The sequence below is a fragment of the Anas acuta genome, chromosome 2, assembly GCF_963932015.1.
Source record: "Anas acuta chromosome 2, bAnaAcu1.1, whole genome shotgun sequence".
In the NCBI taxonomy this organism is placed as follows: Eukaryota; Metazoa; Chordata; class Aves; order Anseriformes; family Anatidae; genus Anas; species Anas acuta.
Genome location: NC_088980.1, coordinates 8,905,250 through 8,911,330, shown reverse-complemented (window position 1 = coordinate 8,911,330; position 6,081 = coordinate 8,905,250). Strand labels below are relative to the sequence as shown.

Here is a 6,081-nt window from a genome sequence, read left to right as displayed (position 1 = left end):
AAATGGGAGGAGGAGGCAAATGGTTTTCCTCAAGCATTGATCCTTTCATGGGTCTATTTTAATACCCCTGAAAGAAATTGAGGTGTGCCCTGTGCTGGGTGACAAGATGAGAGTTGCCATCAGCAATAAAGATGACCAAAATGTTGATCAGGAGCAAAGAGGTGACCTTGACTGAAATAATAGAAATGGTATCAAAATGAATAGCAAGAAGTGTTCTTCGTGCACTTAATGAGTAAAAACAGTTACTCATATTAATTACTGGAGGCAAAAGAGGAGAAAGGAGTCCTGCCTGCCTTAGCCACCCCCATGTAACAGTCAGGAATGTGACATGACCATGCAAAAAGCTAACACCATGCTGGTTGTAACAGGGGAGGTATTTCCAACAGGGTTTGAGGGAACGCTTTGGGCAGCAGGACTTACACATAGGAAGGGAGAGGTTTTAAGTTTCTTGGTGCTCTCGCTCAGGATTAGGATGATGTGATGATGACAGGAGGTCGGAAGGGATGCTGCGTGTTGTGAGCTCTGGAAGATGAAGGCTTTCATACACGTTAGCAGGAGTCAGCCACACCAGTAGTGCAAAAATAAGCACTCGGCAATAAATAATGTCCCCACAGGAAATCCAGCAGGTGTACAGCCATCTCTATAGCTAATTACTTGTTTATTTAAAGCAGAGTTAACTTACGCTAATGGGACTGGACAGATTGTCTGACAAGCCCACCCTATGGGTGTAGAAGCAGAGGCATGAGATGGACAGACACCCAGCCCCTGGTGTGGCAGTACCCAGGCAGGTTCAAGCACTGCCAAACTGGGCACCTCAAAACCATTAAAATGCCAAGGGGGGGCTCAGCTCCATCAGCTGGGCCTTGCTACCACCCTCTCTGCTGCAAAACCTGGGACTCAGCCCCAAAACTCAGCCCCAACCCGTGCTCAGGTTATCTGGATGGGCTTCTTTCATGTTAGGAATCTGCTTTTCTTTAATATGCATACAATTATTGAATCAAAAACTTCCCCTTTCAGCTTCACTCCGGGTAAAGAAAATGACAATTAACCTGATTCAGCTGTGAGTTAATTCATTTAATCTCCAGGTGCCCTTAGCCTTGAAATTAATACCCCCTAAAACACTGCTAAATAGCGCTCGAATCTCTTCCTTTAATTAAGTGCGTAATGAAGCTAATTTAAACAGCAGCCAGCCTACCGGAGCCCACACTGCAGGCTCCGTGCCCCTTTCCACTGACACCAGAGAACTTTTTCCAGGTTAGGCCGGCACCGCACGGGCTGTGGGGCCGCTTGCCCGGCCCCCGAGCACCACCTGCCGACATATCGCCTGCAGACAGCACAGAGGCAGGGCCCTGGAGTCATCAGTTCTGACAAATAGGAGGAAAAAGTGGTCTCAGGGGGCTTGTTGGGGTCTGGGGTTTATTATCTGGGGCTTGTTGTCTGTGTCTGCTGCTTTGCTCCCCACCTGGAGGAGGGCTGGGAGGCGGGTGATGGGTTTTCTCCCACCTCTGCACCCCCAGCAGGCTGAGCTAAGGGGAGATGTTTCTCCTCCCCTCAACCAGTGCCTCTCGGGGCTCATCCAGCCTGGCTCCACCTGTGCCATCACTGAAAACAGTTGGAGTCCTTCCTTTCCCTCTGCTGAAATGTCAGGGCTGACGCTTGACACTGATAAAAACTTGAGATAATGTAAAAACAGGAGGGGAGGAGGGCTTTGTTTATAACGAGACTGGGTTCACACTCCATCCATCTTCATAAAACAAGGATGGGGATAGAGAGGGCGACCTGGTGGCCATGCAGCAGGATGGGGAGAGCTGAAGCACCCTGTGAAGGGCCCGAACTGCCCTGGTCCCCACAGGGAGCTTCATTTGGCCCTGCGGGGCCACCCCGCTGCAGAGACCTGGCTGCACGGAGGTGTTGTCTCAGCTCTGTTTGCTTCCTTGCATGTTCCTTACGCTTCTATCTAAAGGCTTTTTGCTGGGTTGCCTATGCCAGGCTGAAAAAAAATATATATATATATATATATATATATATATATATATATATTTATCTATGTATATACATATATATACACACACGCAACCCCCTTGCAATTGGTTCCTGTAATGGATTTCAAGCCCAGCTACACCTCTGGCTCAGGCAGCCCGACCTAAGGATTTTATTGTGCCCTTTCCAAAACTGCATGTTAAAACCAGTTCCCAGAGAATATTCTGGGCTACTTGGTATAAACAGCAGCAGCCTAAAGCCTCTGGCAGGGCCGTGCCTGGCTGGCAGCCCCTCCATCCCCTGTCCTCGCCCTGCTCCTGGTGTCTTTTGGTCTGGTGCACAAAGGGGGCAGAAGGCTCAGCAAGGGTGGGTTGGGGCTGTCCCCGGGGCAGAATTTCTCCCCACATTGGTGGGAATTGCATCATTAGTGGCTGGCCTGGGGATGGGCAAAGGTGTGGCTGAAGGACGTACACTAGACTTAATTATTTAACTTTATGAGGTTCAGGAAGGAGAAAAGCCCTTGTACCATCATGCCCAGCATGAGTCCTTGCAGCCAGGGCCAAAAAATCACCTTTCTGAGAAGCTTTCAGAGAGCTGGCAGCAGTCATGAGCTCTGCCTCTCACGCAAGCACGCCATCCTTTAAGATACACTCACCAACACAATGTAGTCTACAAAAAAATGAAGACTTCTGTGAAGTTTGGCTTTCATGTTTTTGGTTGTGTGTTTTTTTTTGTTTTGTTTTGTTTTTTGTTTTTTTTTGTTTGTTTGTTTTTGTCATGGGTAACTTCACGTCTTTGCTCAGAAAGCCAAACCTCCTAAATCTCCTAACGAAACACCACCTTCATGGGGAGCCCACTGGGTCAGGTTGCTGTGCCTCCTGTTGGCAGCTTCATGCTTCGGAAAACCTGTGAGATCTTAATATTGGCATGTTGGGATATTTTTTTTTTTTTCATTTGCTTTCAGATGGTTGACATTTCAAAATCCTCGCTTCCAAGGCTTTGGCCCCATGGACAGGAGCCTGTGGAAGGCTGGGGTCCATGTTGGCTCCTCGAGGGGGGGTTTAAGGATGCTCAGGAGCACAGCAACAACTGGAGCCTGTGGTTCCTCAGCTCTGTCTTTTGGGTGCATCATGGTCCAAACCCTGACCGTGTGCTCACATGGCACCGGGGATGGATAGAAGGACAGAAGTCCTTCTTTTGTGTGTTTGTTTTTGCTTGCTTTTGTGAGGTTGGGTGGTTTTTTTTTGGATTTGAGGGAGGGGGAGGGTTGGTGTTTTTTTTGTGTGTGTTTTTTTTTTGGGGGGGGGGGGAGTTTGTTGTTTGTTTGTTTGTTTTGTTCTTTTGGGGGTATTTTGGGGGTGTGTTCTTTGAATAAAACAAGTATTTCTCTGCCCAAATTACCCCGCTTTGCTGAAGCAGAGAACAGGTAAAAGTGAGTGTGTGACAGCTCCCAGCTCTTCCTTAACTCTTCCTTTTCCCAGCAAAAAAAAATGAGCAGATCCTTTCTAGTGAAGCCCAGAGATGTGTGGCTGCTCCAAGGATGTGACCAGGCTCGGTGTGGATGTGCCCTGTGCTGAAGCCCTGGAACCCTTCAGTTGCTGGCTGTTGGGTTGCACTTTGGAACAAATAACGTGCTGTTAGTGTCATCCTATTTTGTTTTTCTGCTCTATTTTCTACTTCAGTTTCACTTCACTTCAGTATAGAGATGGGCTTGGAGAGCCTGGAGGCAGGAGCAGGAGGTCTCAGCTGCTCTTATCCATGAGTAACAGAGGACAAGGGTGTTTGCAGCAGTTCCCTGCTAGAGGTGTAACAGCATTCAAGCCCCCATCCTGCTTATTTTTGTGTCACATTTCAGATTTACTGTATGCTCAGAATATGTAGGGTTAGTTGTTTTTTTTGTTTTGTTTTGTTTTGTTTTTTAATCTTTATTATTTTATTTTTTTTAAAGGTATCTGGTTTCTGAGTTGTCTGCAAGGATGCAGGTTTTGCATAGGAACACTGCAGGTCCTTTCCCCCCAGATCCAAGGCACGTTATTCACCATCTCCAGCCCACAAACACACAAAACTGGTATTTGTTCCTCACAAACGATCAGAAAAGAAGATCTCAGATCCTAAGGCACCTCTTTGCAGCAAGAAAGATGAGGGTTCATGCTTTGAAATAAAAGGGGTTGAGAGACACTCACCAGTTTTAATCAATAAAGCCAGAAATACGCTGGCTCTGAGCTTACCCCTACAAGACCAGGGTTTGAACTCCCCGGGACCAGGCTGGAGATGTGCTGAGTCACTGAAGGACATCACCATGAACAAGAAAAGCCTCAGCACAAGACCTTGTTAGGGCTTTAAGCATTAAAAAAAAAAAAAAAAAAAAAAAAACTGCTGGAAATGATCCTGCCTTCCCCCCGGACAGCCCCCTCATCAGCAGCATTCACAGTGTGAGAACCCATTTCACCTCTCAGAGAGGAGGTAATTATTTCTTGTCAGTTAGGCTCAATCACTGAACTCTAAACAGCTGGTGGTATATCACCATTTAGCCTCATTTACCACCATGATAGCCTTTTAGCTGTTCTACATTTCACGCGTTCTCTGCCATTTTGCCCATAAATTCGCCTCAAAAAAAAATCATAAAAATTTATGAGGGGGGGGGGGAAGAAAAAGCATAAAATGGAGGTGGCTAAAAGAAAAGGTACTAAAATTTTCAAATGAAGATGAGGTTGCATACCCCCAGCTGTGTGAAGTGCAGTGATTGAGGGTCTGGCTGATGAGGGTTGATTGCCTTCCTCCTGCTCCTTGCCCCCATTAAAGGAGAAGTGCATCCTCCCTCTGGGTGCGGCTGATTAACGGCAGTGCAGGGAAGACCTGGGAACAACTGTGTCTTCCACGTTTCGATGTGATCCATGGATTTTCCTGACCCCCTTCCAATAAACTAGCACCCTTAAACAGCCTGAAAGGTTTATAGGAACAGAAACTGGGAGGCATCACTTTGCAGAGGGACCAGCTTGTGGCAGCGTTTAAGATGGAGAATGTATCGATACATTCTCACCTTATTCAGTTAAATGGGATTTGGCTTCCAGGATGGCTTTTGTGACACAAAAGTCCAGGCTGAAGTTGCATTTGGTAGTGGCTGTGAAATAGCAAAATCCTGTTTTTATGGTCCAGGAGTTCCTGGGCTCCACTGACCAAGTCCAGTTACTTCCCTGGGGCTAAGGTTTTGAATCCAACCACAGTTTGCAGAAGCCCCAGTTCCAATGTTAATAGTAATAATAAAGAAAAGCAAATGATAGGAAGTGACAAAGAATAGGCTGACTTAAGGGCCACTGAATACCTGTGAGGGAACATTAAAACCATCCTAGAGCAAATCCAAAGCAGACCTTCTGTTTTACTGAAGATCCACCCAAGCACAAAGTGGTAAGGATCCAGATGATGCAGGAGTGTTATTTCTGATCTCATTTTCTATCAACTTTTCTTAAGAAATGAGATTTCAGAAAGATGTAAAAACAAACAAAACAAAACAACAAAAAATTAGATCATGCAATAAGTAAAGTTAATTTTGCCTGTGTGCAAAATACTTGATGCCAGCCACCACTACTAATATATGTATTACCCAAAGAGCATCATCATATGCTCATAAGTACCTGAGCTAGGACCACTTTTCTCTGTGCAGTGTTAAACAGACTGCATACTTGAGAGAGTGCCCACAATCCCTGTAACCTATCTTCCATTAGAAAAATAAACAACAAAAAGCCCCCAGCCTCCTCTGGGATGAGGGCTGTAAGGGCAGACAGGAATCCCAATCCCCTGAATACCTTTTGGCCACTATTAAAATACATGGAAGAGCTTTTTCTACATCTTGCTTTTAACCTCTTGGCCATTTCCACAAACCCTCAATCCCTGCAGGGTGGGATCCAGGTTAAGGAGGGATGTGCAAGGCACTGAGCGTGGTGTTGTGCACCCGATTCACCACATAGGTGCATGTAGGAGGGAAAAAATACAAAAATACTCTTCTTCCTTTCTCGTTAACTTTTCTCCAAGTAAAGATTGTGCGATGCTGTAAGGGAATACCAAAGTTTCCCTTTTTGGAAAACAGACAAATTTGTTTGCAAC

The 6,081-nt window shown here is 46.0% G+C and overlaps 1 long non-coding RNA gene across 1 annotated transcript; it reads left to right on the top strand.

Annotated features, from left to right (window-relative positions):
• Positions 1-1,165: 1,165 nt before the first annotated feature.
• LOC137851651 (uncharacterized) lies at positions 1,166-5,057 on the top strand. Its single transcript, XR_011093323.1, has 3 exons — positions 1,166-1,254; positions 3,462-3,616; positions 3,929-5,057. It is a non-coding gene; the product is annotated as an uncharacterized lncRNA (long non-coding RNA).
• The last annotated feature ends 1,024 nt before the right edge of the window (positions 5,058-6,081 follow it).